Here is a 23,362-nt window from a genome sequence, read left to right on the forward strand (position 1 = left end):
AAGGTAGTGACTCTAAGTTGCTTGTGCACTGTACAATGGCTGGATTTTAGTTGTTGTTATGGGAATTAGTATTTAGCAGAGCTGTGATAAATCTAAGTTGAACTTAAGAAGACCTGTATAGGATAATAAGAGATGAATCAGTCTTCAGAAAAATCAGCACAAAGATTTTATATGTAGGAAGAATATTGAATTTTTATTCTGAGGCTGAAAAATAGTTTGGGACTTAACAAAGTTGTTCAAAGAAATGAGAGCTAGCACCTGCTGGCGAGTATAGAAGCCTCTGAAATGCCTTCATTATGTGATGCCAGCTCTTAAGAGTCTAAGAATTTTTGTTTCTTTCTGTAAGTGATGTTTTAGAAGATCAGAGAGAAGCTAAAGATATTTTTCCAGCTTTTTCATTCTAATTGGTTTTCTTGAAGGGGGAGAAACCTGTAATGTCAACAGCCATCCTGTTAGAAAGACATTCTGTGTTACACATACTTTCTGTGACAAGTTACTCCTAGTGGCAACTATTGAGCTTTCCCATTTGTAGTAGGATGTTTGGGTAGTTTTTATTATCAATGAGCTTAGGAAATTCTAATATTCTTTAAAAAATTTTATTTTATTTTTAAATAAATCTACTGTGCCCATTTGGTCCAACTTCACAACAAGTAACTCTCCACAAGAGGATAATGTTTAAAGAAGCTAAGCAGAAAATGTAAAAGGATGGTTCAGCTAAGGAATATTCCCAGAAATATTCCCATGCAGTGATGAGGCCGAAATCTTCAGTGGGCTGAGAGGTTCCCAGCAGCAGAATGAATGAATTGTGAAAGTTGACCCTGACTCTGTGACTAGGAAGCTGGGAGACCAAAACTGAGAAAGGCAGTTTCTCAGAGGCTTGCTGCAAGTACCTGGTTTGCCTGCCTATCTGGTTCAGAAATGAGTGTTTAGGAGAGAGTGAAATATTTAGACTTAGTTTTATCTCTTTTTCCCAATATTCTGGTCCAATAGTATATCTGTTCTGTAAAAAAAAAAAAAAAAAAAAACTCCATTATTTTGGAAAATCCTGTAGTTTGCTTAAAAGTTATCCAACAGAGGTCCAAGGCGAAAGCTTTGCAAAAAAAAGCCAGATACTTGTCTCAGTAGTATTATCCTCAAAATGAGGAATGAGTGCCTACAGGTGTACCTGTGAAGCAAAGTGTGCATGAGGTGGCAGCAGAGATAAGCTTACATTTACATGTGCTAACTCAATCTGGTTACTGCAGATGACAACAGAAGGAAAAACACAGGGATGTATTTGGGCTCTGGATACTTTTGGGATTGTTGATACTCTGTGATGAAACCCTTGGTGCTGCTTTTTCAAAACACTTGCTAATTGTGTCAAGATACAGGTGGCAAAAGTGTGGCTATGTGTGCTGCATTTCCACTTTTAACTTACCATGGTGCCCTGCCCTAAGAATACACAATACAGAATAGCAAAGGTTAAAATAAGATGTATGCTGCAAATACAGGCTGGGTCAAATTCAGTCCTGTTGCAATTTATTTGATGTCACTAAAGATACAGCAGCCGTTAATAAGAACAAATAACTATTGCTTATTGTTTTTAACTCCTTGATGTGTATAAGTACTTTAGAGAATAGATACAGTGGCATACCCTCTCTGTACAATTAGATAGATGAATTTTAGGCATGTCACAAATGAGGATTTTGAGGGAGACTGTGACTGGGTTATCAGTAGAGAAGGGCTAGAAAGTTAAGTGTGCAAAAACTGCTTTGCTTGGACAAAACTTTTTTTCTGGACTTCATTTGCACAGTCAGTAGTCTGAACAGCTTTTTGCCTTAGAAAGTATATAGTTATCCCAGCTCTTACGCTGTGGCCTTAGTCAGACATTGACTTTAGAAGCAGCTGCAGTGACTTAAGGTGTTACAGACCTGTTGGTGGAGGTTTCTGCTTCTGCAGATTTCCTAGCAGAATAAGCTGTGTCTACTCAGGATGAGCTGAAGTTACCTGGGGCTGCTCTCTCTGTTTTGGCTGCAGCTAGGCTCAGTTTGGCAAGTTACTGCTCTGGGCCTGGCTTCAGTTTTTTCATCACAGCACCATTTAGACTGGCATGGCTCTGTTAGAAAAACTGTGGTTACAAAATTCCCCAAACACTTGTTGAAACTAATCTGGTAACTTTCACCCAGCTGCCCCTCTCAAGATTTGCAATAAACATCTGTGATGTTTAGAAGGGAGCATGTGGGGCCTGCTGAAACAGCAAATACACTTTGGTGGAACATCTTGATCCAAAATCAGAAACAGAACAGCCTCAATGACTGCTCATACACTTTCTAGAATGTTGTCCTTTAACAAAAGGTTTTTAGAAATTCCTTCCAATACCAGTTTTCTATTTTAGACACCTGCTCAATTTGGGCAAGATAATGAGCAATGGCAGAAGAGGGCAAAGAAAAGAATGAAATAGGAAGGATGTGAAAGCAATCAGGAGAGTACCAGAGAAGTAGGAACATCTAGTGAGGAATGGAGGGGAAAGTGTACAGCAGCTTAATTGCCTTTTATTCAATGCACTGGATGCAGGAGATGGTAGAGGGTAGTTGAGAAATAAGATGGGAACATGGAATAACTTGGATGTGTCTGCTACTGCTGATTTTGGCCAGCTTTAGAAGAGAACCAACACAAACATACAAGTCTTGCAGTGGAGAGGTTTAGCATAATTGTGATTCAGTATCTGTGTTTAATGATGCCTGCAAGTTGCCTTTGATGTTTACACCTTGCATGCAGCATAGGGTAGGTTTTTCAGTGAAAGTTTTTCAAGTGGGAGGTTTTTTGAAGAACTATAAGTATAAACCTGTGAAAAGAAGAATTTTAGTAAAAATTCTTAAGGATATTTGTAAAAGTCACCTTTTTTTTTTCATAATGGTATGAAGTGATACAAACTTTGCAGATGGAAAATAAGAGTTTATCACTGCACAGTAGTCACTCTGAAAGATAGACCTCTGTGGGTCTAGTTTACAACTACATTTAATAATTTTTGACCAAACAATTTTTTTAAAAAAAGCCTTTCTTCATTTCCTACTGTTGGCAGACACTGGAACAAGCAGCAAATGAGAACATTCTGTAACCCATCAAAAGTTGTTAACAGACTTGAAAACCAGAATAGAATAACTTCAAACTTGGTTAATTTTCCAACGTGGATTTTAACTCCAACAATTAAGTCTGTCTGTAACCTATCAAGAACTCACATTCTGACATCCTGAATCTCAGAGCCATTTGGCTTTTACTTTATGGCTCTGTTCCATCCATAGTTATACAACTAAGTAAAAACTATTCACATAAAAATAATGGTGTGTAGAGCTACAGTTCCTAAAAGGAAAAAATTCCAATTGGTTTGATTTATCATCTCATTGTGCAGAATTCTGTTCAAAGCTTTAGATACTCCAGCCAGTTGACTTTGTAAAGCAGCCAGACTATAACCTGGCAATTAAATTGTGAATATACCGTGCTGCAGAGGAATAACAGATCCAAAACCACTCAGCTGCTGCTTCTGAGCTACTGCAGTGATTTTTCATATACTGGAATCAAAGTAGATGTAGCTTTAAAAAGGTTACAGGCAAATTTTAGAATATTTTGTGTTGAGAAAGAGATTTCCTATTAGCTTTGCATTCTACAAGCGTGAGTGAATGTAGACATGGACTTTCCTGTAAAATAGAGAAGTACCTCATATAGTAGAGGAGCGAGCAGGTGAGTTGGTTTTCCAAGGTTATGCTGGCTTTATTACAAAATTACATAGAATTCTGTATGTTGATGCCTTACATTGTGTGCAGTTGAGTCAATTCTACTCTGAATTTCATAGTACTATTTCTTAATGCAAGAAAACACTTACCTAACAGGATACTAGAGGGAACTTGTTTCTTTTCAGCTTGGTAAACAAAAAGCAGCATAGCCCTGCTTACATGCTAAAACTAGTTTAATTATGTCTTCTAGTGGGAAGATGAGTAGATAAGAGATATAGGCTTAATTAAACTCTCTTGACTGGCTATATTTCCCAACTTGGGACAGGCTGTGAGAAGAATGGCATTTAACCGCAGTGAGAAGTACCCTAATTTATTTTTTCCTCAAGTATCAAACAGAGAGTTGTTCTGTTTGCTTTTACAACAGACCACACATACATCCATAGTACTTAGGGATCATTTTCATGATCTAATTCTCACAGTTGTGGGAACAACTGTTGCAAATAAATGGTGATTGTTCCATGAGTTCTTGGCAAAGTGCAGGAAGTTGTATTTTGTGTAGGGAAGAGTACTTCAACCAGTAGTGGGATTCTGATATAGCTGTGCCATCCAACAAGAGGTAAAAAACAGTATCTTGCAGAGCAACAGGTTTAGAAAGTCTTCCCAGACAGGCCAAACAGTTATCCTGCAACCAACGATATACTTGAGATGTTGCTGTAGGCTACTGCAATTTGTTATTTTCATAAAAATGCATTAAAACCAAAACAAAATCAACAAACTTGTGTCTGAAGAGGAAAGGACAGCGAATATTTGTTTTGAATGTAGTGGGAGCTACTGTAATTAATAATTGCACTGTTACATGGGTCTTTTCATCTGTGGATCTCAGAGTATTTATAAAAATGCAAATCCCAATACTTAGAAGGTTGTAAGCAATATAAGCTCTCCCTGTCCTATGCAGATGCAGTCCTTTGTATCTGCAGAGCTTATTCTCTTGGACATTGCAACTCAGTAATACAGTGTGGTGGGTTGACCCTGGCTAGAGGCCAGGTGCCCACCAGAGCCGCTCTCTCACTCCCCTTATTCACTAAACAGGGGAGAAAAGGCATAACGAAATGCTTGTAGGTCGAGATAAGGACAGGGAGAGATCACTCACTAATTATCGTCACGAGCAAAACAGACCAAACTTAGGGAATTCATCTAATTTATTACTAGGCAAAACAGAGTAGAGGAATGAGAAAATAAAATCAAGTCTTAAAACACTTCCCCCCACCCCTCCCATCTTCCCGGGCTCAACTTCACTCCTGGCTTCAACCTTCCCCCCCCTCAGCGGCACAGGGGGACGGGGAATGGGGGTTATGGTCAGTTCATCTCACAGTGTTTCTGCTGCCTCTTCATCCTCCGGGGGAGGACTCCTCTCATCGTTCCCCTGCTCCAGCATGGAGTCCCTCTCACGGGGTGCAGACCTTCAGGAGCAAACTGCTCCAGCGTGGGGTCCCCCACAGGGTCACAAGTCCTGCCAGCAAACCTGCCCTGGCGTGGGCTCCCCTCTGCACGGGTCCACCGGTCCGGCCTGGAACTTGCTCCAGCGTGGGCTTCCCACGGGCCGCAGCCTCCTTCAGGTGCCTCCACCTGCTCCAGCGTGGGGTCCTCCATGGGCTGCAGGTGGAATCTCTACACCCCCTCATCCTCCCTCCATGGGCTGCAGGGGGACAGCCTGCTTCACCATGGCCTTCACCACGGGCTGCAGGAGGATCTCTGCTCCAGCGCCTGGAGCTCCTCCTCCCCCTCCATCTGCATTGACCTTGGTGTCTGCAGAGTTTCTTACATCTTCTCACTCCTCTCTCCGGCTGCAAAAGCTCTCCCCCTCTAAGTGTTTTTCTACTTCTTAAATATGTTATCACAGAGGCCCTGATTGGCTTGGCCTTGGCCAGCGGCGGGTCTGTCTTAGAGCCGGCTGGCATTGGCTCTATCAGACACAGGAGGAGCTTCTAGCAGCTTCTCACAGAAGCCACCCCTGTAGCCCCCCCGCTACCAAAACCCTGCCACGCAAACCCAACACATACAGAAAATTTGGTCTTAAATTGATAAGTCTAAGAAAGTAAAATTATTACTGGGGATAAGGTGTTTTGGTTTTGTTTTTTTGAAGTGCTACAAATCCCATGAATCTATGAGGGCAGGTTCTTTTACCACCGGGTGACAGCCAAATAAGTGAGCAACTTGGAACCACTGCAAAATTCGGAGTGAGCTCCCAATTTCTTCTTGCTTTCTGGGTTCTTAAGTGCAAGCAAAAACCAAAAGCTGTTGCCTGCAGATGCCATGGCTGACTTCAGGTGGATTTTGGAGCTTGTTTCTGGTTTCCATTAGCTGTACACGAATGCATCCGTGGTGGGAACAGCACTTTTGCCATAGGAAGCTGCAGAAGACCTAGCCAATGAAGAAGTATATAGTACAAAGCTGAGGAGGAAAGGAGGGATATAAGCCTAATTTAAGATGGTACAGAGTAAAATAATAAGGATGAGGAGTTGAAGCTGTATTTTGGGGACTAAGAGTGTGAAGTAAAGGGGGGTGGAAGCATGTGGGTCAGATCTGATGCAAAATTCAGCCCCTCTTGATGATGGTATGTGTCACCATATCTTCTCTTGCCACTGTAACGGTCCAAAATAACCTTGGAAGCTACTGCATGAGCAACTTTGTTTTTCTTACTTATTCTTGGAGGACTATCTGATACTGAGTAGGAGATTGTTGAACATACGCATTTACAGATTAATTGGTACAGTGAAACAGAATAAAGACTAGTTTTATCTGATGCGCATGAAGCAGTACTAGCAAAGTCTGTACAATACCTGCATAAAGTCATGTGTGTGAATGCACACAGTTTTAGACAAAAGAAACAAAAACAGTGCTACCTTTTCTTGGGTTCATTTCTAATAGTAAAGTTTCTCCTAGTATGAAAGGCAAAGTTTTGTCATTTTGCCCAGAAAAGACCGTTGTAACATTTTTGAGTGTTCTATTTAATTTGCTTTGCTAATTTTAGTTACCTCTCACAGCAGCCTGTTTATATTACCTACTATTTGCTCTCTGTTTTCTTGATGTGGAAGCCCACCTCTCCCATTTCTGTTAAATGAAACAAGACTGTTTTTAGTCAAACTCTCAGTCTTTGCTAGTTTAAATCAGTGTTGTTGTATTAACATAAGTGGAAACATAGAAGTTCATGCAGGCTGATGAGGTAGTCCCATGTTTTCATGATTTTGATTTGGTTGCATTTAAAGAGAGCAGGTCATAATACACTTTTCAGAGTTCTGCAGAACTGGGTAATACCAAACCATTGCTCCAATACAATTAAAGGATACGAAAAAATGTTTTCTTTGCAGTTTGTTTTGACTTTAGAGTTATGGCAAAACCAAAACAAACTGGGTTTGAAGACACAGATAAAAAGTTGAATGAAACCTAAGGTTACAAATGTCTCATAGTTTTGGGAACTGAAGAGAGTTCATATGCTGCCCAGTATTTTGTAGCCTCAGAAGTTAATCTGGCTACTCAGTGGCTGTGATCAAACCCACCCTTCTAGTTAGTGCTAGCTGAACTCATCTGGCATTAAAAAGAAGAGCTGAATAAACACTGTTTTGTGAGAGCAGATCTCTCCAGTCAGTGCTTACACGTTTTCAGGATGAAGTTGAGCAGAATATTCTGCCTCTGCCAATATAGCATCCTTCAAACTGTGGAGTTGCCTAATTACCTTTAAATTTAGTTTTTAAAAGAAAGGCATATTTCTGCTGAATTTTTTGAAGACATTCAAAACACCTCATAAAATTGCTACTTGCAGAGGAATTTCTCGCAAATTCCTAGTAGACTGGTATGAATAAAATAGTTACAATAATATAGTTTCAGTGCATATCTTTTTATTTGCTTAGGTTTGTATAGTGAAGGGGAAAGGTTTCTTGGTAATGAATATAATTGTATATTCTACACATCTTTAGTACAGTAGGCACTGTAGGAAAACAGCTCAGAGGCAGAAGACATAACAGTCATCTGTAAGCAACCACAAACACTATGTGACGTTGCATATTCTACCTAGATATCTACATAAAAGAGACTGTTGCTTGCAAAAGTATCAGAACAAAGAGAAGTTGTGTCTACCCATGTTTAGACTCATCCCATTGTGTTTGAGTATCCTAACACAGGATTCTATTTATTTATCTCTTTATTCAGTGAAGACTTAATATCTATGAGACGTTACATTGAAAGAATCCAAATATTTGACATTCCTCTAATGGGAGGTGATTCTGCCCCTCTACTCCTCTCTTGTGAGACCCCACCTGGAGTACTGCATCCAGCTGGGGGGGCCCCAGTACAGGAGAGACATGGAGCTGTTGGAGAGAGTCCAGAGGAGGGCCACGAAGCTGCTCAGAGGGCTGGAGCACCTCTCCTATGAGGACAGGCTGAGAGAGTTGGGGTTGTTCAGCCTGGAGAAAAGAAGGCTCTGGGGAGATTTAACTGTGGCTTACCGGTACCTGAAGGGGCCTACAGGAAAGCTGGTGAGGGACTGTTTATGAGGGAGTGTAGTGAAATGAATGTTAGAAAGACATTGTTTACTGTTAGAGTGGTGAGGCACTGGAACAGGTTGCCCAGAGAGGTTGTGGATGCCCCATCCCTGGAAGTGTGTAAGACCAGGTTGGATGAGGCTTTGGGCAATGTGGTCTAGTGGAGGGTGTCCCTGCGTGCAGCAGGGGGGTTGGAACTAGATGATCTTTAAGGTCCCTTCCAACCCAAACCATTCTATGATTCTATGATTCTATGATGTGGGGCTGTTTGCTGAGCAAGCTAGAGTGATGTACATGGAACAGCAACCCCTTTCAGTTTGAGCGTGCCAGTGTTTTGGTGATGGCAAGTTCACATGGAGCAAATGCATGTGTTTGCTTCCTTCCTTCTTTGCATGTATTTAGCAGTATTCATGTGACAGCCTTAGTGCTGTACTTCTAAATGGATTTTTGGATTGTACTGGGCTGAAAGCATTTGGCATTTTAGTTTTGTATGTGTAATCCCTCACTGTGTATTTTCTTCTGTGTACTGCTCTAAAAGGGAGGTGAGCTACTCTGAAACCAGTCCTGTAATTATCCACTCCAGGGATACCAATGCCAAGAAAACAAGGGAAAACACAAGAGGTGCCAGACCCCTGTGTCAGTGGTGCAGCTGTGTGTACCTGGGGTGTCTCTGCTGAACGTGAATGGTTGCCTATATCTGCCATGTTCTGCTCCAGCCAAAGCCAAGGGCAGAAGATTTTACAATGGCTTCTTTTGAGGGGATGTTGGTGTTATTTCACAAGCACAGCTGATGAAAACTTCAAAATAAAGATAACGTAAGGCATATGAATATTATGTGAACATAGTCTTTGTGATTCCTAACTTTCTCACACTAGTTATGCTGTCTCAAAATGAAGTACTAATAGTTTTGTTGTTTTTCTGGGTTGGTTTTGTTGTTGAGTTTTTTTTAACCAGGACACTTCTATGGTTCTCAGTTTTATTTACAAACTCATGTTATCTGCAGATCTCTTTATCAAGCAGGAGAGCACAAGAAAAACAACAACAACAAAGTGCCTCTGACAGATTTGTTCAGCTGTGCTTTTAACTCTCATTTCCTGATTTGTATTATTTCAGCCATCCTACTTTATCTTTCTGTTAACGTCTCCTCAACCTAGTCTGATTCATTGTAAGTCCTTTGCCTCACCTCCATTTCTTCTTTTAATTCTCTTCACCTAGTTTTATTGGCTTTCTTCCATTTTAGGGAAATCCTACTGCTGTGGTAGGCCTGTCATCCTCCCCCTGGATGCTGTTAGGGACCTCTTGATTCCTCCAGCTTTTGACAGTGTTTCACTCTACCCTTACTCTTTGAAGAACAACTCAACAGCTCTGTCAAAACTTCATGATTTTTCAGCCCTCTACCTTTGCCTTCAGCATCTAACAGCAGTGAAAATGGCTGATCTGACAGTCACAGATAGATGCTTACAGCTTCAGGTTGTCCTGTTGTTGTGTTTCTGTGTAATGTTTTTTTCTCATCTACTTGAGGAGATCTTCATATACAGCAAGGAACGGCTGCCACTTCATAAGAGTAAGAGGGGTACATGCAGGTAAGGAGTTGTGATTTCATACAGAGGAGGGCAGTGTTGTTCATGCAGTAACCACCACAGTAGAGTATGCACAGGAGACAGTATGAGGCTGTAGTCTAAGACATGTCTTTGATTTCAAAACCTCCTTTTTGGCAAGTTTTTAATACATTTACCCATTTCCTGCTGGTCTTTGGTTCCCACACTTGAAACCTACCACATGAGCAAGAAGATAAAACCTGAGGATTTCCAGAGCAGCTGCATGCAGATCTTTAAATGGTTTTTGAACCATATTCTTTATTTCAATTATCATAAACATAAGCAGAAAAACTGATTATTGCTGTTTTCTGAATGATTCGGGTATCATTCTTGAAAAATAGGGATGGGAGAAAGGGTCAAATTGTGATTTTGTTGAGTCGAGCTACAGCTCGTCTAAGTAGCCAGCAGAACTAACAACTGATATGTAGTATATATCAGATGCAGAGTCAAAACAAATATGCTGGTGAACTAAATCCTGGTAAATCCAAAAGTATAAATGGCTTCAGAAAGAGATTAATGGGGAAATACAAAACACCATTAATCACAAAGATGCAGATACAGCTGTATCCCTAAACTACACCTGCTAGAAAATGGAAGGCCTTAGCATGAGAAGCATCACTGTGTGCTGGGTGGTTCTTGCATTATTTTGTTAAGTGTCTGCTGTTGACCAGTATCAGAAATAGGATGTATAGCTAAAGGGATCTTTGACCTGGCCCAGGATGGCTGTTGTGATCTTGTGTTGCAAGACAACCACTGACAAAATCCTCTAAGACTCTCTGGAGAGGTTGACTAAGAAAATGGGTTTTCAAGTTTTTCTCCATAATTTTTTCAAAAGCTGGAAATCAAATACTCATCCAGCCTATATACTAGTTCTTATTCATGAGAGACTAAGAAGCTAATAGGTATTTGTTTTCTTTGACTCTCCAGAGCAGTGTCTGTATCTTTATGATCACTTACTTTGGTCTACTCTCATTTATTTCTCTCCTTTCTTCTGAAAACAAAATGCTTCCTGGCTTCCTCCTGTTCTTTTCTCATGTTCACCCTTTTGGCTGCCCATGTTCCCCACACCTGAAATATTTGGATTTTACCAGTAGATACCAAATAGCCTGATGCTTTCCATTCATTCCTTTTCTTGCTTGTCTGACAAGATAGCAAGAAAGCAACTAAGTAAAAGAAGACACTTGCATCCCAAAGCCTGCACCCTATATTGTTTCTGATTCCCCTTGGATCTCAGATTCCTGCAAGGTTGCACTGTGGGTGGACAATCAGTAGTGAACTGGAAAGCAGCCATGTTACCAGAGGATCAAGTAAAGAAATGGTTCCTGTTTTCAGTGAGACCTTTGAGAATGAATTCCAGGAGGCAAACCTGCTCTGCTCATTTTATTGTGGAGGGGAATAATTTGAGCCCATCTGCTATACAGCAAATCCAGATCTCAATTTACAGCGGTGCCAGTTCCCTAAACCAGCCTAAAGTGCAATCATTACAGATTTGTCTTGTACTGTCAGTTACTGTCTCAGTAAGCAAAGGAAAATACTGTCCAGGCTAGTAAATTATCACTAAAATAAATATTTATGGAAATATATCTATCAGACAGGACTGCTAAAAGAAAAGGTATTGACAGGCATTCAGGACGCATCAGAATAAATAAAGCATAGTATAAAATAAAATTAGGAGATACGAAGGGCTGATACTAAGCACAGGCAAGCAGTCTGAGTTTGGTGACTTGACAAGATATTTTGTGGTGGAAGAAAGAAATGTGAAAGGGCTGAGGGAGGGCATGAAAACGGCTTAAGTGACTTTGGATGGGAGAAACCAGCTCAAGGACAGACTAGGAGAAGCAGAGGAAAAGTATATGTTGCCTAGTCTGAAGTTTGCCTAGTATGCTGCCACTGAAGTTTGGTAACACACCTCCCCTTTGTGTGTGCAGACTCAAACCCACAGAACACCTTTTGAAAAGGGGAGGCAGGAGGAGAAGGAGAGACAGCAGGAGAACTAGTCAGGGATCAATCATTGTCTGGGAAGCTGGTGTGATGAGCATTGCCATCGTTTTTTGCAACATAGGACTGTATAGCCTAAGGGTGGCATTGCAGCTGTCAGATCCCTTCCTCTGTGGCCGCGCTGCACAAGCCTGTTCATTTGTCAAGCTCAGCCCTAAAATAACATTTCAAGGCTTTTGCCAGCCACAGAGTGATTACATCCAAAACATGTCTTTGTTTTGGCCCTCATGTGCCAGACTTAAAACTATGCCAGACATCATGAGGCAGAGCACAGTATGGCAAAAGTCAGTGATGCTTATGAGTATGCTAGGGATTAAACACACTGCAGGGCTGTGCTTGAGCCTTTCCCTCGATTCTGCTTATTTACTAATATAAATGTTGCTTAAAGACCAGTTTACTCATGCTTCTTTAACAAAGGAACCTCCTAGACTATTCACCACTGACAAAACCCTGGGTATCTGGTAGTTACTGGCCTGGTTTAAACTGGCCCACCAAATGAAGAAGCTGTAGTTGCTCAACCAATAGAAACTTGGGCAAAACAGAGCAGAAATTGTATTCTCACAAAGAAGTCTGATTGTTTCTATTACTTTGATCATATAAATATGCACACATATGTATGTATATGATCATATATATGTATAATAATTATTAAATATTTTGTAGATGGTTTATAGTATATAAAAATATGTAAGAAAAAAGAGGGCAAATCAATCTTCTCATTTGAATACTTTGCCTTTTTTCCTCCTAGACTATGAGAACTGTGTAGAAGGGATTATATTGCAAGCACAGCTCTAAACTATAACACACAACGTTTCATGGCACCTTGGGCTCCAAGACAAGGAAAGTTTCTGCAGACGGGAAGGAGAGCTGGCTTTGCTGTACTTTTCTTCTGTTAAACCAGACTAGCACAGACATACTAACAGTATTTTGGCACTGTAAGAAAGACTGGTCCTTAAATTGTCACACTGGTTTAAGATGCTGCTAAATGTGATGATAACCTGTTTACGTGATTACTTCTGATATGACAAATACTGTTAATGCTTTCATATCTGCGGAGAGATATAGTAAGGGAAATGTAGAATTACTGCTTTTCTGCTTGTTTCTGTGCATGTTCTGCATAGTGGACATATGTGTTTGGGGGAGCAGAAAGCACTGCAGCAGGAATTTCAGATTTCATTTTTCCCACCATACGAACTTGACCCCAACTCATTCTCTAGTTAATTAAGAGAACTCTTGCCAAAGTCATGTGGAAAATTGTGGTTACTTTCTGGGCATTTGACACTTGATGAAACATAACTACTCATTTTCTTTGGTTTGTGTCTTCAAATTGAATGTTTGAGCCATAGTAATGAGGCAGACCACAGGCTATCGGCTTGAATAGAGTTAATGTGCTGTTACTATTCTCAGTAATGCATTCCGACAAAAAAACCCATTGTGTATCTACTTTCAATAAATACTGGTATATTGCTTGTTTGAAGGTCATTTTGACCTCCCTGGAAGGCTTGGTATGCAAAAGCCAAATGTGTGTCCTTCCTAAGGATCTCTGGGTCTACAGGACCAAAGCACGGGGCCTTTGGGCAAATGCTTGTCAATGCTGTCTGGCATCCAGATGGTAACAGTTCATGTCTCCACATGATGGCACTGGATGTCAGGGGACCGCAGGGTCTAGCCCTGCAACGAATAAAGGACTTTTATTAACCAGCAGTAGGGAGATAAGCTGTCTGCCATGTGACAAATAAATGTTAAACATACTTTAAAAATCTGAGATCTCCTGGTCAGTCGCGAATCTGAACAGAAGAGCTCAGTAATGGTAATGAAAAAGTACATTTAGCTTCTTTAAATGTTAGCAGTGCAGTAACTTCCACCTAAGATTTTGACGTGTTTTGAAAATTGTTTCCTACTGTTTTCCCTCTCCTGTACTTGGAACTAAGCTTAACTACTGGGAAAAAGGAGTCTTGCAGTGTGAGGGGAATGTAATAAAGTCCTACTGAATGTTTCTCTTCAATTGTTTGGAAATGCTCAGAGAGTAAGTTTTGGTCCAAACAGACATGAAAATACTGAAACTATTTAGGCAGATAATTTTAATCTGGACCTGGAGGTCTTATAAGTAAAATTGGCTTTTTAGTCAGTTTTGCTTTATAGCTAAACAAACAAAAAAACTCTGATTAAAAAAATCAAAAAGATCATTCCACCAAGATGATATAACTTCACATATGCAGGAAATCTCTCAATCTCTTATCCTTCCTTCTGTGAGGGAATCTTTTTTCTGTAGATGTTTCCTTAATTGAAACATTCAGCTCTTTTCAAAGCCTCAGAAAAGTTTTTGCTTCTTTTTTTGGGAGGGACATATTTTTATTTATTTTGGGGGGCATTTTTAGAATGTAGTTCCAAAGAAATCAAAACACACTAGATAAACAGTGGTAGACAAGTATTTTTAAATTAAAGAAATTAATTAAAACCAGCTGGTTTTAATAGCTCTCTGTATTTCAGATTTAACCCACTCCGAAGTAGCACCTTGTAGATCTTTAGGCAGTTTAAAGGCATATTAAACCAGGGAAGCATAACTAATCTACAACTGAGTATTTAGTCCATTGTATCAGGCTTCTGGAGAAAATACTGGAAATAATGCTTATTTACTGGAAGATCTTAAATAGAGGCTGTAGCAGATAAAATTAATGCCCATTACTTCCCTTAGCCATATTTATCAGTATCGCTTCTCTCTTTTCCAACTCTGACTCCAACCTGCTATGACAATGCCAGCCTTGCTACATTGACAGTGCTTCTCCTGTAAGTCAATTAATATGCAAAAATTGGCAAAAGTCTTATCTCTTTTATACAAAAGAGACTTTATTTTCTTGGATTTTGAACTAGATGGAAAAGACAATACTGTCAGTTTTCAGTATTTTTAAGAAATACACATTGGAAAAGGCAAGCTTATTTAGTATCTCAGTGTTGTGGCTCTTTACAAAGGCATTTAGATAGATAGTGTGCATTTAGCTTACAGATAGCCCATTCATTTCACTTGACTAGATGTACCTGGTAATGTTGTTCAGAGCTTAGTCATCAGCCTAGGCTAATTATTTCTCTGTTAATGAAAAAGTAAATGTCAGGTTATTTTCTGTTCCTATTAACCCTATACCTATTCCTGCTCAGGAATGTACACTTTGATACAAAACTTCCACTTCCTTCAGTGTGGACTGGGATTCTTGGGAAACAACACAAAAATGAGTGTTTCAGACGCTATCTGTGGCATTTACTCCCATCCTGTCACTACCATGGAAATATAAATTATGGTTAACAAACAGTCACAATACAGTCATTGAACAAGAGGAAACACCTGGATCCAAGCACAGCTGGCAAGGAAACACGTGGCTCTTGTCCATTGCAGACAAATGCTGAGAGGCTGCATGATCCCAGAGTGGTTGTGAGGAAACCCAATTCTTAACACTGTCTTTATGGGAAAAATGCCAATGATCATGCATTTGAGAATGGATCTCTCCAGAGAGAGTACCCATGCCCAACACACACAATTTAATTGCATGCCAAATTAGGGTCTTACAAATAGAGGTGGGTTTTTTTTTATCTCCTTGATGGTATGCAGAGAAAGGGAGCTGCAGGGAAGGTGGAAGTCAAATCCTACCCCAGTGCGTTTTTTCAAGTGAAAGAATGTCATGTTGTCTTGAATATCATGAAAACCAAAGAGTCTGAAATTCCCCACAAAGTTCTGGGAGAAAAATACACTTCACAGCAATCTTCCAAAATAAAAGTAAGCAAAATACATGAAGACAGATGGATTTTGCTATAAATTTTCTATTCCGACATAATTTCTGCCATGACTGAAGTGATTCACTCTACTGCTGGTTATATATCTATACTAACAAACCTGTATATATCCTGTCATGCACACTTTCTTTCAGACCAGAAACAATTTTACAAAGAAGTTGTCCTACTCCTTTTTGAATATTTATTCACAATTTGTCATTAGAAATTGAGTATCATGTCTTCATATAAGTACTGCTAAGAAATGCTAAATAAGGGAGTAATAGCATTCCAATACTTTGAAGTAGGGAAATATGAAGATGAAATAGTTTTAACAGAATTTTAAAACAAAAAGAACAAGTATGCAACCCCAAAATATCTATATTTAGCATGTTCGCATTGCAGAATTTTTGATCTCTCATTCATTGATTGCAATAATGAGTACAAAATTAGAATGCACTAATCCACATATCTTAAATTTTATGTTAGCTTATTTTTAACATATTATAATTATGACAATCTGAACTTCAACCCATTTCATAGGTAAAACTGGAAAAAATCAGACTAATGAGTTTATTAAGCAGAGATGCCTAGGATAGCTTGTGGGAACTAGAGAAGATGGCTCTCTCCTTGTGCCAAAGTTCTGTTTACATTTCTATATTAAATTAGAACCATGTTTTCCTCCAGTCATCTCGTGTTTTTTCCAGAGCTGCACAGACTTTCTGAGGAAGTAGCAAATAATGAAAATCGATGTGCCAACTGACAAGATTTATTGCACAGCTTTTTCTGATTGCTTGCTTAACATTTTTCCCGACATATATCAGTAAGGATTTAATTGGTTAATTTTTTTGTTCAGGTAAACGTCTAAACTATCTTTTGATTCTGGACTTGCCCATAACCAACAATGGCTCGTGGGACTCAGAGGCTCATCTGTAGTCTCTGAAGATAGATAGCCACATAAAGGGACACCAAGGACCTAATTTAAGTGTTCTTTGTCATTATCTGGAGTACTTGTACTCATCCGTGATCAGGTACATACTTCCAGGTCTTTCCTTTCACTTGTTAGTCAATTCTCAGCTACAAACAGATTTTTTTTTAATTTGTCCCTGTGTGCATAGCAGGGGTCTCTAGTCTAAAATTGAATCCCATTTCAGTTACTTGTGTCCTCAAGTTTTCTCACTTTTTATGTGACATCTTGTTCTCTCTTCACAAATATCTTTGTGGTCTGCCTCTCCTATTAGTTTTATTTTATAAGTATACTTCAGATTTTTGTGTTCTTACTGTCCCTCATATATGGACCGGAGAAGAAATGCTACTAGTATTAGCATGCTCAGCTATTCCAAGGGCTAATATCCAGTTTTATTCTTCACCAAATGTTATGCCAGCAAAAGGCCATTGTACTTATACTTGCTTTCGGTAAAGGCATAAGCTGAAAACTGGAAATAACTTTAGATTGTTTCCTAGTTCTTCTTCCAGATCTATCAGCTTAGTTTAAGTGACTTAAAGACTCAGGTAGAGTCCATCCATTGAGAAGATAAAGCTTATCACCAACCATGTCTCAAGGATCCAAACACAGAGCAACCTATTGACCTTTGTTCTATTGTCCTACTTTTGTTATTTTCCTCCAAGGAGGCGATGACTTCCCTTGGAGATAACCTGAATCTTGTCGTCTTTGTCCATACTCCACAACACACTTATGCTTGACATATTCTCCTCTAGCACTGGGGCTTTAACAACATCATTTGTCACAAGGCCATTCTGTGTTGCAGTCTCTCTCTTGAGCCTTTGGCTGCCCACTTCCTCTTTTCTTGAACCCTAATCTCTGTTTTGTCAAGATTTGCTTCTTTTCTTTTCTCCCTTGATGCATAGTTTTCTGTCAGTTGCTGCTCCTTTCTTAGAGGAGCAGCAAACCTGTTTCCCTGCTTTGCTTGCTCTTTTATTTTTCTTTGATTTTGTGATCAGTTTTCTCTCAAAAGTAATTTTCTCTGTTTATTGCTGTGTACTGAATCAGCAGTTGTCTGTTGCCTGTGTAGTTAAGTTTCATCGTTCGCTCCATCACATCTTCAAGCCCATATCTAGTTTACTATTGTCTCCAACTGTGGTGACACTTGAGACTGTGAGTTTCAGTATGCTTACGTGGAAAAGCAGTTTTATCAGGTACCTACTCAAGGTTGACATATGTCCTGCAGGATCTGCATCCCATTAACCTCTTTGGTTTTGGCTGCTTTTGCGGTCCTTACTGGGTTTTTTTGTCCCTAACTCCCAAGAAACTATGACATTTTCTTTAAAGATAGTACATTTCTGTAAGTGTATTTTCAAAATCAATATTGGATGAGTCCAAAAGTTATTTTCTTTTATATTGTTACTTTTGGTCATAAGGACACTGGGAAAACAGAGAACCTATCCACAGATGTCCAGTGGATATCTTAGCAGAAGAAACACAGCCTTTTTCGTCAGAGTATTACAACTGCACTTTAAAGTCAGTGAGTCACAGATTCAGTGATTCATGGTAAGTAGTACACAGCTTTCGTGTGAAGGTTGCTTGTGTACTATAAAGGACATCTGATGTGGCGCTCAAAGCATTTCCAGACAAACTTATATCTGAAGAAGCAGTGGAAGACAGCTTCACAATATGGTGTCTGTATTTCTTGGTGGGTAAGTTCAGCAATGACAGTGATTTATGATACTGCTCTTCTGAAACCAACTAAGCCCCAGGACTGCCAAATTAGAAGAAGGTGCAAAGAGAAGCTCTCAAAATAAGGTTGTGTGGTTTCCCTCTGTGTGAGTCAGAGCACCACTTAAGAGCCTCTGACTACTCAAAAACTTGCCTGCTTTTCTTTCCCAGCAAGCTAAGACAATGCTGCAAACTCCTGCAATTTAATTATGGCTATTTGATGTTTTACTTAAAGCCTGGTTCCTACTGGCATGTGACCATGTCAGAACTTCAGCTTCTGCTTAGAGAAAAAGGAAATTCTAGCCATCAAAATGTAGAAATTATCAGTCAAGCAGGATCCAAATGCCCACAACCAGCTCACAAAATGAAGGAGGAGGAGGAGGAGAAGAAGCAGCAGCATTCTTTGTTGAATGTTAGACAAAGTTCTGCCAGAATAATTTTGGTGTAATCGGTTTTGCCTTAGGAAAATCTTGTGTTGACTTCAAATAATGGGACTGAAAAGACACAAATTTCAAGTTTTATTTGTAATTCCAGAAATAGGCTGTGAATGGGACAATGATATCCATATTTTTATGTTTTAAAGAAGATGTAATTTTGGTATTTTTAGTGAAAAAATATGAAAGTTTTTTCACAATTTTCAGAGAAATGCATTTCACTGGAAAATGCAGGATCTTCATGATCAAAATTCTCTGCAGGAAATCAAATTCTCCTGAAATAAAAGTAAATTCAGAGACATTTGCTTTATTTTTTTTTTACACAGTTTTAGAGTCTCTTATTATAAATATCTGTCAAAATAGAGTCTCCTTCCCTTCTTACTGAAGAGACCTTCTCTTTGTAATATTTCACTAAGGTCATGTGCAGAAAAATGAAATAGTTCATCTACCAAGAAACCTGTGCAGCAGGTTTTTCTGAACTGGAACTGAAAAACAATCAAAGAGAATGTAATAATATGCCCTCCCAATTGTGATAAAGAATTGGGTGAGACTTAAAGATATTAAATTTAGGGCAAAGAGAAAATATTTATGTGAGCAGTTAGAATTCACTGAAATGAAAGACACTTAGGCAAGCAACATAGCAGGTTAAACAACAGAAATAGATGATTTTGCAGCTGTTTCTAATATTTACATTTATTGCAGCCGGGGCAAAGCAAGGTTGTATTTCGTGGTGTAAGGGCATTGCCTTGGTAAAAGCAGAGTTCAGGTGAAGGGCATCCAGTGCAGTAGCTGTACTAGTTCCCTCACAGCTTTCCCTGAGAAAGCTCAAGTATGACTGCAAGGTGAACTGCAGTGTCAGTGCTGTGAAGTCAACCTCATCACATCACGAATGTGAATGCAGCACTGATGAGCAAACGGCAGATTGATTGTTTTACAGAATGGCTGCTCTCTATCAAGCTATGGTAACTTCAAGAAAATGACTCAACTGCAGTTATTTTGCACAGATTATCTGCTAGAGATATAGATTAAGAGGATGTTAAGTTGTCTCTGTTGACTAGAAGCAGATGCAAGTGTGAGTGGTAAAATCCTGCAGAGGATGGCAGCTTCATTCATGCCTTCTGACTGGACCTGTGTCAGGCATCGCTTCTGAGACGGCAGAGGAGGTGGGATAGCAGGGTGAGACAGGGAGGTCTATGCATGCAGATTTTCAGGATGACGGGGCATAGGGAGAAAATGGAAAGCGAGATCAATAGGTTTGTTGTTTTGAATGAGTAATTGCAAAACCTTGGAGGCGTGATTGCAGAACATGTAAACTCCTCAGAGGAGGGGAGGAGCACTGCCTCTTAATGTGCTTTGAGTCTGGGAGAAGAAGCTATGATATGTGACCAGGCACAGCTAAGTTGCGACTTGTGCTTGCTCACCCCTTCAAAAGGAAGTATTTCAAATAATTTCTGTTAGTAGAAAAAAAGACGAAATTTGTCAAATAAACTGGCTGACTAGTATTAACAGCAATATTGGCTTCTGAGAGATTCATGCTATTAGATGTGCAGTATGTAGCCCAATGAACATTCTGTTTTAAATAAAAACCCAGAGGTCTCTGTTTGAAGTCACGTGAGGATTTTGCACAATATCTCATTTGTCTTGCTGTTTGCTAGCAATAAAGGAGTGAATTAGAGTTAATGAGTAAATATTAACTTTTTTCATCCCCACTTGATAACTCACCAAACCAGAGTAAAGTTATCTTGATAGGCAGCATGGGGGAGATACTGTCATACCATTGCAGAGCCTGAGAGACAAAAGCTCGCAGTCTCCAGTTCTGTTAAGCCACGTCCTTTCATAAGCTTCACAATTGTTTCAATATTTTATATCTTAAGTTTAAATGCAATGCATGTTAAATGTGTTTTCATCATCTGGGAAGCCTTAAGGGCTACAAAGGTCTAATGTAATCAGAAAGCTTTATTGATAAATGCTTATGCTCGTGCTCATGAAGGCAATGAAACACTCTTTCAGTAGCATTTTCAGTGTTCACTGCAGCAAGCTGCAGTTAGAAATTGCCCCAGTACCTTTCCTGTGCCTGCCTTTAACAAGACTGCAGTCTGCCCTTTACAAGGCTGAAGGTCAAGATGCTGGAAGTTGGCTTTCAAAATACTATATCATGCAGTGGTTGAGATTAATCAGAACAATTTAAGAATATTGAAAAGATTTTAAAAATACTGCGAACAATTTTGCAGCTTTATGATGTGTAATGAGATCTCCCAGAACAAGACTTGTCCCTCTCTTTTTCCCTTTGTTTTTAATCTTTGACATATCAGATATATCAAATGAATCATAGAATCACAGAACAGCCCAGGTTGGAAGGGACCTTGGAAGGTCACCTGGTCCAACCTTTTGTGGGAACAGGAGCATCAATGTGATTATCCAGCACCCTGTCCAATCGCATCTTGAAAACCTCCAGTGATGGGAACTCTACCATATCCCTGGGGAGGTTGTTCCGGTAATTGATTGTTCTCACTGTAAAAATTGGCTTTCTTAGTTCAAGATAAAATGGTTTGTATTTTGTATTAAAGTAATTTAAGGAGGACAGAGAATATGAGGAAGACCTTGGATATTCCTTTTATTTTTCTTTAAATGGATAAAGTAACATTCTGGGGCTTTAGATTTAGCATATCATATCAAATTTAAAAACACCACAATCCCATTTTTCACTCTGGAGGTATGTGATAGAGAAGCCATCTCCCAAAACTCTGGCACTGGAGTTTTCTCCTCAGTTTTGTTCTTGTGACCTTACAGTGAGAATATAAGAAAAATGAGGCCTCTTGGAAAAGGTGAGGTTCTATCTTCTTATGCTCCTGCATGATAGCAGATGCACAGACAGCTCCACCACAACCAGGGCACTTCACAGTTGGCAATGAGACTACTGGAGCTGCAACGGGTGTACAAATAGTGTAGAGAAGTGTGAGTATGGATGGTTGGGAATCTTGTAGCTTGCCATAATAATTCTGCTCCTTTACCAGAAATGTCTTCAGTTTATGGGATGATTACAATCTGAATACCTTAATATATATTTGTGTTTGCATGTATGCACACATCCTGTTAACTGATATTTTCTTGTCGCTTCTTTCCCAGTATTTTGAGACTCAAAATACTCCTGTCCCTTCCTTTCCGTCACTAGACTCTTGTTGTCATGTGCACTTAAATGAAACCATGGTTTTGCAATTAACTGTCCTTCAAACCTCTCTCCCTTTTTTCCTGCAGCTTCTCCCTATCTCCTCGTACAGCTTCTTTTCACCTCTCTTCACACATGCAGCCTAACTGTGAACTCCTGAAATCACTCTGGCCCATCTGTGACCAGCTCCCTTTCAACTTTGATCTATTACAGTCCTACTGCATATCTGCTCCTTGAGGTAACCACAGCTGTGGCACACCCGTGGATCCTCCCATCTGTTTTACTCTCTTCCTTTGTCCGTCTCTAAGAAGAGGTGACTGCATTGTCATTTTCATGCCCAGCTTTGCAGAAAGGCTTAGGATGCAGTTTCAAGCTGCGGCTAAGCCAATCTAATAATAAGCTCCTGGTGAAAGAGGCAGTCCTGCTCCTCTGTCTTCAGGTTCCTCCCTCTGTGCCCATCTCTCGAGATGCTAACTGATCTGATGAGAACTTTTTTTGTTTTGTTTCATTTTTTATTCCCCAGATGGATTTTCCATACCTGATTTATGCTGCAGTTGCACAACAACTGTGCCTGATGCAAAGGGAGTAGTGGCAATCTTCGGGGCTGGACAGTGGGGTGGGGGCGAGTTTGCCCCTTTTTGGCCGTAGCTCACACACTGACTTTGCTGCAGTGTGAAAAGTCTCTCTCAAAGCAAGAAGTAGGGAGATAAATGGCTGCCTGCAGATTTTCCCAGGATAAAAGGTCATCAGTTCCTCATGCTTGGTGGCTGCAGTGGAAGAAAGTACCAAGTGATATGGGCAACCCAGATGAGATTGTACGAGGGAGTGGAAAGAAGGAGGAGGGTTAACTTCCTTTCACTGCTGCCTGTCCAAAAGCAGTCTATAATAACTTAGATTCTGTTTGTGATTTTGGTAATTTTTTTATTACTGCTTCAAAGCAAAGGAAAAAGGCGGAAAAAATTGTGTCACTTCAGTTCATTGCTGATTTTTTAAATATCAGCCTAAACAAAGTGAAGGCTCTATAACCAATCACTTTTCAAAAGAGTAATGAAGATGGGGTTTATTGATGTAGTAGCAGTTATAATATGATTCAAATTAAAGGTTATAAATTATAGGTGTATTTCTATTGGTAAATGACAAATTTGTTGACATGAAAAAATGTAGTAATACGTAGGGAAGCTTTCGTGCGTCTGAAATATCTTTCTCAATGTACATTTGAGGACCTGGCATACTTTTCCCTTGTTTGTCACAGTCCAAGAGCATGCTACCTTTTGTACAGAATCCTTCAGATTAATTTTAATTAATGTGTTCAAATGAAACCCATTACATTTGGTACCACCTTTTAAAATAGAATTAAATCAGTTTTCCCAATCATGAAAAATGTGAACATATCTTGAATGTAAATTAACTGCAGTGTTAAATAGCTCTATTGTCAGTCTGTGTGTGTCACTTTATGTGGGCTCACATGCTTTTAGCTTTAATTAA

This window comes from Grus americana, chromosome Z (genome assembly GCF_028858705.1).
Source record: "Grus americana isolate bGruAme1 chromosome Z, bGruAme1.mat, whole genome shotgun sequence".
Taxonomy (NCBI): Eukaryota; Metazoa; Chordata; class Aves; order Gruiformes; family Gruidae; genus Grus; species Grus americana.